General features: G+C 40.5%; 2 pseudogenes; both read left to right on the top strand.

The window, feature by feature from the left end:
* The first annotated feature begins 625 nt into the window (after positions 1-625).
* LOC101831792 lies at positions 626-8,162 on the top strand (annotated as a pseudogene).
* Positions 8,163-10,951: 2,789 nt separating this feature from the next.
* Positions 10,952-11,940, top strand: LOC101825563 (annotated as a pseudogene).
* Positions 11,941-12,231: the final 291 nt, after the last annotated feature.

Genomic DNA, 12,231 nt, shown 5'->3' on the forward strand with positions numbered 1-12,231 from the left:
CATATATGGATTGTAGACATGAATCAGGGGAGTTCCAGCCTACAATCCCACTGCCAGAGAGTCTAGGAAACAGGAAGGACCCTAAGAGAGATATACATGGAATCCCAGAGAAGATGGAATGAGGCAAGATACCCTGAGTGGACTGGGAGCATAGGGAGTGTGGGGAGACTGAGCCAGGAAAAAGAGAGGTGGAGAAGAGGAGGGGACAGTTGATATGTGAGGCATGACATGATTAGGACTCAGTTATTCCTACACAACTGAAGCTGATACAAATTGATGCTACAAATTATGATGGAAATTGGTCCCTAATGAAGGGAGAGTAATTATTGGATAAAGGTAGACCTAAAAGGATGCAATGGGAGAGGCCAATGTGAGAGTGGAGATCGGGCAGATGCCAAGAAACATCTTAGTAATATCAGGACTCAAAGGTTTCTGGTGTGTGACTTGTTTCCAGTATAAATACTAGAAGTCACAAAGTCTACTCAACATTTTTATAAGCCTCACCTGGGTCAGACACATTTCCTAGGATCCTGAAGGCCAATCCCAATTTCAGAACAAGGAAGGCAAGTCTAGAATGAAAGAGCCTTCTTCATCCTTGGACAGCTCTCCACCTCTAGACCTGAAAATGGAAGAAAGGTAAGGATATAATATTCCAAGAATGTTCAGAGATTCACTGTCATGTGTTGTCCCTGAGTACACAACCCCATGTTGCTACTACAAAATGCTAGATGCAGGTCCAGGGCATCCTCCCGGGAAGGCATGACAAAGAAGCTTCCTTTTGAAGCACAGAGATGACCTGGCTTAAACAGACTTTTCTTACTTTCCTAAAGTCATTCATATTCATGTCTGTTGTTTCCTTAAGGAAGAAGGTTATGTGGAACCGTGGAACCCTGCACAACAGGTTCATTGTTTGTTGCTTCTCAAAGCTGATCTACAGTGTTTGTGTGTCCCATTCAAGTAGAAAAAAGATGGTTATAAATTGAAAAACTGAATAATACCACAAGAAGTGTTTATTTACAAAGGCCAAGGTCTTAGAGACAGAGGAAATACATGGGGAATAATGATGAAGCAAAAGAGGGAAGGAAGTTTTCCACTCCTTGCCTCTCACGATCATCAGAAGGAACTGGTACTTGAGAAGGAGAGTTGGGGTGGGGAAGGGAAGGAAGAGAGCTCATAGTAATAGGTCAGTAGTAAGAGGGGACAGCTAGATGCCTAGAAAAACACTGATATTTTCAAGACAAAGCTGACCAGGAGAGGGGTAGAAAACACAATTCTCAAACACCCTTCCTTTTGCTCTCTTGTGTCCTTGGAATGTCACCAACTGCCTCAACTAAAAAGAAATTCAGAGAGAAGAACGAATGTCAGTGGTGAGATAAGGCCCTTCTGTAAGACATAAGCAAGCTGAGAGAAAGATGGAAGGGAAAACTTCCTCACTTTCAAGTCTTCAGGTTATCTGGCATCATATCATTTCTCCATTCATCTCTGTTAGACTCAATTTTTTCTTGTTTGTATTTTATTCCTCTACTGATGCTCTTGTGTGAGACTCATACATTTTGATCAAAAAATAACAAGGTTAGACTGAAATCTATGTGGGAAAACTTACTTATTTACTACAGCATGAGAGTGGCTACTGAAATACCTAACTGTAGAATTCTTTACCAGGAAAGCTGTTGTGTATAGATTGGCAGCTGCACCTCATCAGACACAAGAACTGCAGCTTTGCTGGTCCTCAGGTCTAAGTGGGTAGCAGCATCTGTGGTCAAGGTCTCTCAGCCACATCAGCATGTCAGTGCAGGGGAGACACACAGAGGAGCAGGAGTGATGTTCCTGTAAAATCCCTGTTACATTTCCCCACACATCTCTGAATATCCAGTTTCTGGTCATGTGTTTGTCATCTGATTCAGACAAAATGCAAACTGGTGTCTCTTTTAATTTATAACTCAGATAATTCATTAAGAGAGTAATTAATGGACTTGGTTTATCTGGCAGTCTATGAATGTCTTGAAGGTCTCAACATAAGATCATAGCGAGATTTTTTTTTTGCTATCTTCTCAAAAATGGGGGAAAGTGGAACAGAGAACACAGAAAAACATCAGAAGACATGCAGAGAGAAGAACTCAAGAATATGATATTAATGTAATTACAGGAAACCCCTTTTGAAATTTAACTATGCTTCCACCTAGGGAAATCATCACAAAAAATGTCGTTTAAGGAAGGCATGTCTACGGGTTGCAGATGAACACTACCATTGCTACTTTTAAGCTGACTGTAGCTGATGTCCACCACCTCCAGCATCATCTCCATTTGACTTCTCTCCTGCAGCTTCACATGTTTTTCAGCTAGGAATTTTATTTAACCACAATTGTGACTGCTATCTTGCTTATAGTGTGGGTCAGTCTCCTGTGCTTTTCCATTATTCACTTCTAATAAGCACAGGGTGTTGTGGTGTACACAAGTTTTTCAATGAGGTAATACTTTCCTGGGATTAGTTTATAAAGTAACTGTGGTATAAGCATGATAACATTAATTCCCACCTCTGGAGTAATCCAGGCCTGGAAAGGCATGCCCAACATTCCAGTACTGGAGATGCAGAAACCAGAGGGTCCAGGTCTGCTATTGAGTCTTTGAACTGCATGTTCAGTGAGGAACCCTGTCTCAAAACTTAAGGTAGTTATGTATCAATGAAAAGCTTATAACTTCTAAAAACACATTAACACACACACACCAGCACTGTTACTAAAGGTTTTTGGAATTCACACTGACAGATAATCAATCACTCATCCTTTTATGCTACAATTCCATCCTCAGAAAACTGGTAAAAAAAGCAATCAGGTGACAATATAGGTAAGCTTTTAAAGAATGGATTCATTTAGTCCACATATGAGCTCATCCTGTTCCTCTACTAACTAGAATCTAGTTGCAACTACTTATCCATCATGGTTTGTATTTCAATTGCTGCACCTTCTCTGCTTCTCTTCAATCTTCACAGAAGGCTTTTGTCATCAGAGAAAACTCTCCATCTCCTACTATCTTCTGGAAGAGACTATGGAGAAGCCTGGTCGTTCTTTCTCATTTCTCTTCACTCCACTTAGCAGACCTGGCCATGTCCCAGTTCCCTCTCTGCAACAGTACTCAGACCTCACCTTCCTTCCTTCTTCTCCTTCCTCTGCTGAGAAATCATGTCAGAATCATATCCATACCCAGGTCTTGCACCTAAGTGTGTACTGATGATTAACTAAGCTGTGTTGGGTCTTTAGCTCAGTGACCTGCCTTTGATCAATGTCAGTGATTTGTCCATGCATGAATATTTTCCAAATATACTCAGGCCTGTTGAGAAAAAGTTAGGAATATTGAGAATGTTTTTATTTTTTAATGGAATTTATTTTAAGTGGCTGTAATTAAGTGGACATAAAAAGCATAGATTTGCTATGTGACCATTTGACCAACACTTCCTGTGGTCTGTGGTACACAGGTTTGAGACAAGTGTGGATGGGCCCTCTATTAAGCATCTGAGCAGAAAGTCAAGGTTTGAATTTGATGGCTTTCTCCTTACCAATTCTCTAATTATGACTCCTATGCATTTCGATCAATCTTCTTAAAGGCACCAATCATTTGTGTGGGGTCAGCTTTTGCCATAACTTAGACCAGCATGGTGTGGTAACTTTTCTTAGTTAACACAGGTTAACTAATCAACTACTTCCTTTAATGTATGATCGGATTTAGTAAAACCATAGTTCAAACAAATGAAGGTCTATTACTGACCTCAAAATGAGACCTAGGTATAAAGAGACCCTTTAGCACAGCAATTGAATGAACTCTTTTCTCCATTCTGCTTTTCTTGAGAAATAAGATCTCCCATTCAGCAAGCCTAAGAGTAAAATTGTGAGAGTGTGTTTGTGGTATGCTGGCTGACTGGGAGGATGACTGACAACTGGGACGATGACCAACCGGTGTGCTTCCCAGCACTGATCTCATTGTTAAAGGAAACACAATTTTCTCAGTCCTGATTTGTATAAATGGTTTACACAGAATTACTTTTCCTTTTAAAATATTATTATACAAGCACAACTTCTTACTACATTCGCATTTATAATTGTGTCACATTATTGCAGTGTTGTCATGTGAATGATAGGCAATCCAGAGTGAAGATTTTTCTTTTTTATCTTTAAATAGAAACAAGCTTGTTTTGCAGGCCAAGCCCAGTTCCCTCTCCTTCTCCACTCCCCTGCCCCGGACTAACCCCCTATCTGGTGGAGGAAGTCCTTTTGTGTACATGTTTATGAATAAAGCACTGTTGGCTAATGGGGAAGCAAAATAAGTGGGACTAGGAGTCTAGGAGGATTCTGGGAAATGTAGTAAAGAGTAGAGAGTCACCATGTGATTCCAGGAAGGGAGGATACATGAGGCTGTGTCCTTGGTAAGATAAGACCTTATACATGTATGTATGTATGTATGTATGTATGTATGTATGTATGTATGTATTTATGGGTTACTACTTAAGATGGAACTAGCCAATGAGAAGCCCTGAACATTGGCCAACAATATTGTAACTAATAGAGTATCTGTGTGTCATTTTCCGGGGAGAACACTCATTACAGATATTCATAGTTCTTCTTTGGGGATCTTCTGTTCAAATCTACACTCCATTATTTGACTGCTGTTTCTTTTCTTGGTGTTTTCTCCTTTGAGTTCTTTAGTTTTATAGACACCAGTCTTCTGTGTGTGTAGCTGGCTAATTTAACTGGTTTTACTTCAATAAGCTGTTTTTTTTCCTGTCTTCTATAAGTCTATCCAGGTGTTTATTCAAATCCTCTTCAAATTCATTGACCTTCTTAACATGCTTTTAACACTTCTTTTGAATCCTGTGTCTTGAACTTCATCTAAATTATATTTGATTGGGATACATGCTACAGGATTCATGATATTTAGGAGAAACATGTTGTTTTTTTCATATTGTAATTTTATGATGGGACTTTTACCTCTGGAGTTTGGTTCATGGCTATACCTTCTGGTATATGTTTTACACACCATTTTGGAGTCCCCAGATTGACTATGAACTACATACTTTGTGGGAATCTCAAAGAAACAAAGTTTGGTAGAGGCAGTCCTCTATCAGGGGTCTGTGAGTACCTACAGAGAAGATCAAGGCATGGTATTTTGCTGGATAGCTAGTATAGTCCTTGGAAGATACAAACAAGGAGAGTGGTTTCTTCAGATTGGCTGTGACAATTGAATGGCAGTTATATATTCTCTTAGAATGTAGAACATTGCATTCCAGTGCTTTTCCAGATCTAGGATTTTTAGAGAGGACTCTGTTATTTTGTTCATAGGTTTTACTTTATGGGTAAGCTGACACATGTTCCTTCATCCTTTAACATCAGCATTTTTTATGTTTCATCTACTCCTGATGTCACTATATTTTGTTATGTAGGTACATTCTTTTCCATGTACATTTGGATGGCCACCATTGTTGGATTGCCCTTATAATTTTGTAGGTTAAGAAAAATCTATAATGCTATAACATCATGGAATTATTCTTCTGTGCTTTAGTCTGAATCCCAGACCATCCTTTTCAGAAAGGATACCAGGGATTGTGTCCCAGAGGTCACCAAAGTTGAGATCTTTTTCTATTTTGTCTTCCTTCCTTCCCCTCTTCTTTATTTTATTTTTGTTTCCTTTTTCTTTCTTTTCCTTTGGGCCAGGCTTTTCTAGACTTCATTATGTAGTTGATATTGTGATTGAAATCATGGATCTCTTCCTGGCCCAGTGTCTAGAATAAAAAAGTAAGTTTCCATGCCTGGTAGATAGTTTCTATTATACTCTGTCTTCCTTGTAGATGTTTGTGTGTCACAGTGGCCTCTGTTTAGCACAGTTGTCACTTCTTTCTTTTCCACTTTCTTCAAATTTACTTTTTTATTCTTCAAGAGTATTAGAAATTCAGTAAGCCCCTGAATGTGAGAGTCAGTGAGGAGGTATGGGCTACCTATGGGGTCCTGAGTAGTGGATGAGTGTTTATCCCTCGAATACTAGCAGACATCGTGTGTCCATAACACAAAGAGGGTTGCTCTCTCTGCCTGGACTCTTAGGGAAGTGCCTGGACCCAACCCATAGTGAAATGACAGACTCTAGATATCCCCTATGTGGAAGGAATTGGCAATATGGTGGGAGGATGAGGGGATTGTGGGGAGTGCAGAAGCTGGGGAGGGAGAGGGAACTGGGAATGACATGTAAAACAAGCTATTTAAAATAAAAAAACAAGAATAAAAAAATGAATGCCTACATTCTGGACTTAAACTCGTTTAGGCCATTGGCATAGTCATTTACTGAACATTTAATGTTGTAAAATGACCAAGGTCATTGTTATCATCTTGCAGCACAGGCCATTCTTTCAAACACTAGAAACATTCCACTGACAGACACCTCAGCAATGAAATTTTCTTCCTTTTCTATGTGTTTTGTAGTACTAACTTGTAAAATATTAGAAAACATCTACCCTCAATCTGTAGCTACTGTTGGGTTTATGATTAATTTATTCATTAGTTCCATAGAAGCTTTCAATTTCTCACTGTGTCTCAATAGAGAGACAGACACTTGTTATGTAGCAGCAGACAACAGAAAATCGCTTAATGTCCTCAAAGGCTTCCCTGCTTTCTATTGTCAAATCTTAAATGGATAATAGATCACATTAACCTGCAGGTCTGGTTCTTTTCATACTGGTCTTAGTAAGACTTGCCATTCCCATCATGACTTTCATTCATGATCTCCATATTTTCTCATTTGATAGCCTCTCATGCCAGGACTGAGAGCAGCTGTTGGTCATGCTTTTGCTCCCAAGTTCCTGCACTAGAGAAGAACCAGTCTTAGGACACAAGAATTTTGGGTTCAACTTCCTGTTTCCTTCTGACACAGCTCTAGACACTGAGTGTCTAAATGTACTCTCAGTACAGCACACAGGTTGTAGATAACCCAAATAATTACAAGCTGGATTTAAATTAAGTTTGCAGAAATATTCCTTTTGAAAAATTGCTTTATATCTTCAATCCTGTTTCTCCTCTCTATGAAATAGCTCAGTCATTATCACAGAGCAGGGTGGTCTGGGGAAGCAGAGAGTACATAGCATGTGCTCATGTCTTTTTAATTTTAATTTTTTGCCCCAGGAACACTAGTGGATAGCTCCTACGCAAGGATTCCAGCATTTCAACCTGGGCAGCTCCCATCACAGCACCAAATGGACGTATCTACAGTGATTCTTCATATTGTGACACCATGTTCCAAGCCATGATTTCTCTTTCCCTCATCTTTGCCCTGGTTGGGATGGCAGGCAATGCCATTGTCCTGTGGTTGCTGGGCTTTCGCTTGCACAGGAACACCTTTTCTGTCTACATCCTCAAACTGGCTGTGGCCGACTTCCTTTTCCTGTTCTTTCATGGGTTTTTTGCCTTCTTTGTATCATTTCCATCTTTTTCTCCACTCCCATCCACATCCCATTGTTTTTAATTGTTCTGGCAGCATTTCCTTATTTTTGTGGGCTGAGCATTCTCAGTGCCATCAGTATTGAACGTTGCCTGTCTGTCATGTGGCCCATCTGGTATCGTTGCCAACGCCCAAGGCACACATCAGCTGTCAAGTGTGCCTTGCTTTGGGCTCTGTCTCTGCTGTTGTGTTTCATGCATGGGGATGTATGTGGTGTGCTGTTTAATAGGTTTGACTTTTTTTGGTGTCAGACATTTCATTTCATCATGGCTTCATGGTCAATTGTTTTATTTATGGTTTTCTGTGTATCCAGCCTTACCCTGCTGGTCAAGATTTTCTGTGGCTCACATCGGATTCCTGTGACCAGACTGTATGTGACCCTTGTACTCACTGTGCTGTTCTTCCTGATATTTGGTCTTCCCTTGGGGATCTATTGCCTCTTCTACAGATGGATTGGGACTTTCTATTATGTTAAAATTTGTGATATTTCTGTGACTCTATTCTTATCTTGTGTTAACAGCAGTGCCAACCCCATCATTTACTTCTTTGTTGGCTCCATTAGACACCACAGCTTCCAGTGGAAGACTCTGAAGCTGTTTCTGCAGAGAGCACTGCAGGATACTCCTGAGGAGGAGGAAGGTAGAGAGAGGGGTTCTTCAGGAGAGCCTCAAGAACTGGAAAATGACTAGTGCACCAGCTTGGAGATGCTCTGACCAAAGAGAAGTGCTTTTGAGAGAGAAATTTTCCTTAGTGTGGACGTTTTCACAATGTATTTGAGTTTCTAACCTGATCGCAATTTGTTAAAAAAAACTGCCATTTTGTGAATATTTAGTGACACAGAATGTTTTATACAAATCCTGACTGTAGCATTTCTGTAGCTGTCTTACTCAGGGCTTCACTATCTCCTTTTGATTGTGCTCCTTGTAAGTGCTCTGGGGTCAAGGACTTCTCCTACTATTCCAAACCTCCCTTTACCAGAAGCTTAAAGAAAGTGCAGCTAAAGATTGCACTTCTTTATTTACTGAAATTCATAGTGACTCTCTCCAAAAATGGGAGAAAGTGTGCCTAGAGAAAAACTTTACCAAAGCAAAGGAAAACAAGCTGGGCAAACTCTAAACCCTTCATCTCCATGTTCAATATCAAAACATAAGTCAAATCCCCAACTCTGTTCAGCTTTGCTGACTGCAACATACTTTCCAGACCAACAATTGGGTGGCCAGCATGGGACTGATCTGGACACCCTGAATGTGAGTGTCAGTGAGGAGGCCTGGGCAACCTATGGGGCCCTGAGCAGTGGATCAGTGTTTATCCCTGGAATACAAACAGACATTTTGGGTCCATAGCACAAAGAGGAATGCTCTTTCAGCCTGGACTCCTGGGGAGTGCCTGGACCCTACACTGAGTGAAATGACAGACTCTAGATATCACCTATGTGGAAGGAATTGGCAATAGGGTGGGAGGCTGGGGGTATGGGGGTGTGGGAGGAGGGGAGAGAAAGGGAACTGGGATTGACATGTAAAACAACTATTTAAAATTAAAATAATAAAAAATATCAGGCTTTTCTTTAATCTCTTTATATCTTTGAGTGTAGAACTTACCTCTATTACACTTCCTGGTACCCATTTTATCCTCAAATTGTACATTTTGTAACTTTTCTAGCTCAGCATACTCCTTTTCATTTTAGATCTTCATATAAGTGAACTCAACTAGCCACAAGACAGAGTTGATACTAGGCTGTCTTAAGATTTTCTGTGCCAATGAAATTAATGAAAAACTATTCAGTTTAGGCTTAGGAGTATTTTTTGGACAAGGGCAGAAAGCAGACATTTTCTTCACCAAAATATCAGAAGAATAATTTCTGGGCAACAAACTAACATTCTTCTCCTCTGAAACCTCTTGAGGCAGGCCTCTATAGTTCAAATCACACTCAGCACCACTGTCTCCCACTGACTAGACAAACGCTAACAAACAAAACCAGTCACAATGGGAGCTGAAGCTGAGTTGATCCAATTTTGGCTTCCTGGTTCAATTTCATGAAGCTGAAGTGCCCATTGGTGAAAAATTGTACCTACCACAGCCATGCTACCATCATTAGCAAGTGCAATTTTGAGTTGGCTGCTTATCTTGTACCTGTATACATATTTTACGCTGTTGATGCCCCAGACTGTTCCCTGGATGAAAATCTTGGGCTCCTATGTGGTGATCAGGGCTCCAAGAATGGATGGTGTGATCTTGGTGAACACAACTGATTTTGTTAGGTGATTTTTCTTCAAAGCCCTTGTGTGAGATTAGTTTGTAAGGACTTTTGGATGCTTTCCCTGAGCCTGGAGCTCTGTCTCAGCATTCTCAGATGCTTTCTCCTTCAGTAAGTCCTCTGTCTAGAATAAGAAGTTATAAAGAATGATCCTATGATGCAAAACTTTCTGTATGGGTACTGCTCAGTCTAAGATACTGCAAGCACAGGAGCAACCCTCATTCTGCAACCTTGGCCACTGTGGTAAAGAAAACCTGTGTTTTCTTCAAATGTCTCTGTGTCCTTATGAGCTAGAAATAGAGGCCTATTAAGGGTGTCTGTGTGGGGAAGTGGAGTGAAAAGAAAACTCTAAATGATGCTACCCACCCAGCTATGCTGTCCTCTTTTCTAGACTGTTTGCATTCGTATGTAGATCTCAAATCTCTTCTCAGGGGTTGGGACACTATTCCCAAATGGAGATGCTCTTCATTTTCCTCTGCAATATAGCCCACACTTCTCATGCCAGAGACATGTGCCTTTGCACGTAAGTACAAGTCACAACCCAAAAAACATTTACTCCAAATTTTCAACTACCCTTGAACTTATGATTCATTTGCTTACTTGTTATAGTTCTATAGTTTGTTTGTTTGTGTCAGAGCTCTTAACTCTCCCATATAACCATGTAGAGAGTAGGACACTGATGACTTAATAACAAACACAAAACTGCGTTATGTCCTTCAAGGCTTCTCTGCCTTCTAGGTTTCAAATTATAAAATGAAGACTCAGCCCTTCTAGGTTAAGAAGTGTGACTGTTGACACACAGGTATTCATGAGTAGTGCCATTCCCTTCATGACTCTCATTCATTGTTCCATCTTTACCATTTGATAGACCCCTTACAGTGACTGAAGGAAGCTATGACTTGTGCTAGGATCTTCCGTATTCCTTCACCTGAGAAGGAACCTCAGCCCTGGAACAGAAAGAAAGTTAGTATCAGAATTCTGTCTCTTCTTGATGCTGCATAAGATGTTTAGCAGCTGTACTGCCATCACCAACTACACCAATATCACTAGAGGCAGTAGTCTGAAGATAGACTGCATAGTACAAACTGGATTAAAAAGAAATGCCTAGCACTTTCGGGGTTTGATAAAATATGTAATCTCTGCAAGCCTGTGGACTTGACAGAAAATATCATGCATTCATATCTCAATTTACTTTGTAGGAATACCAGTGGAAAATTTCCAAGCATGGGTCTAACTACACCAACCTGGAACACTTGCAAAGCAACAATGAATGAAGTGACTTCATTGAAAACTTGCACTGTACCGACATGTTCAATATCCTTAATATTCTCACTGTCATCATTGACGTGGTTGGGCTGGCAGGAAATGCCATTGTGCTGTGGCTTCTGGGATTCCACATGCACAGGAATGCCTTCTCTATCTATGTTCTCAACCTTGCTGGGGCTGACTTTCTCTACCTTTGCCTTCAGACTCTGTATTCCCTGCATCATGTCCTTTTAAAGTTCCATATCAGATAATTTTATGTTCCCATCTCTCTCCTCAATGTACTAATCTTTGCTTTCCTTGAAGGTCAGTGTATGATTGCAGCCATCAGTGCTGAGCACTCTCTGTACGTTTTGGGGCCAATTTGGTATCACTATCAATGACCAAGACACACATCATCTGTCATGTGTGTCCTGATCTGAGCCTTCTCTTTACTGTTAAGCCTCCTGTTAGGAGAGGCTTGTGGCTTACCGATTAGCTATGACGATTCTTACTGTAGGACATATAGTTTCATCACTGTTGCATTTGTAATAGTATTATTTGTGGTTCTTTGTGGATCCAGCCTGGCCTTGTTGGTCAGGATCTTCTGTGGCTCATAGAGGATTCCTGTAACCAGATTGTATGTGACCATTGCAATCACAGTGCTGGTCTTCTTATTCTTTCGTCTGCACTTTGGTATTTATTGCTTCCTCTTAGATTCGTTTGAGGAGTTGCATGGAATTATTCCTTGCAATGTTTTTGAAATGAGAACTTTACTATCCTGTGTTAACAGCCGTGCCAACCCCATCATTTACTTCCTTGTTGGTTCCATTAGGCACCACAGGATGCAATGGAAGACTCTGAAGATTATGTTGCAGAGAGCCATGCAGGACACTCCTGAGGGGGAAAGTAGAGAAAGGGGTTCTTCAGGAAATCCTGGAGAGCAGGAAACCGTCTGGTGTAGTAGTTGAGTGAGTCCTTGATCAGAAAAATTTGCTTTAAGAATCACCTTGACCTTCATCTCTGTGGGCCATTTTCATAACTTTGCTCAATTGATTGATAAAATTATCATTTGTAGAAATTGGGTGAAATGGGATTGTTAAACAATAACTGACTACAGCACCCTAAAGCTGCCTTATGTGTAATCCTTGTGATCAAATCACTAAGGGCCAGGACCGCTTGCACTGTAGGCAAACTCCTTCCACCAAAGAAAGCCCAAAACAGTTCAGGGAAGGTCAGGATTTCTTTGGTCTTCGAAACTG

This window comes from Mesocricetus auratus, unplaced genomic scaffold, assembly GCF_017639785.1.
Source record: "Mesocricetus auratus isolate SY011 unplaced genomic scaffold, BCM_Maur_2.0 Super-Scaffold_100030, whole genome shotgun sequence".
Taxonomy (NCBI): domain Eukaryota; kingdom Metazoa; phylum Chordata; class Mammalia; order Rodentia; family Cricetidae; genus Mesocricetus; species Mesocricetus auratus.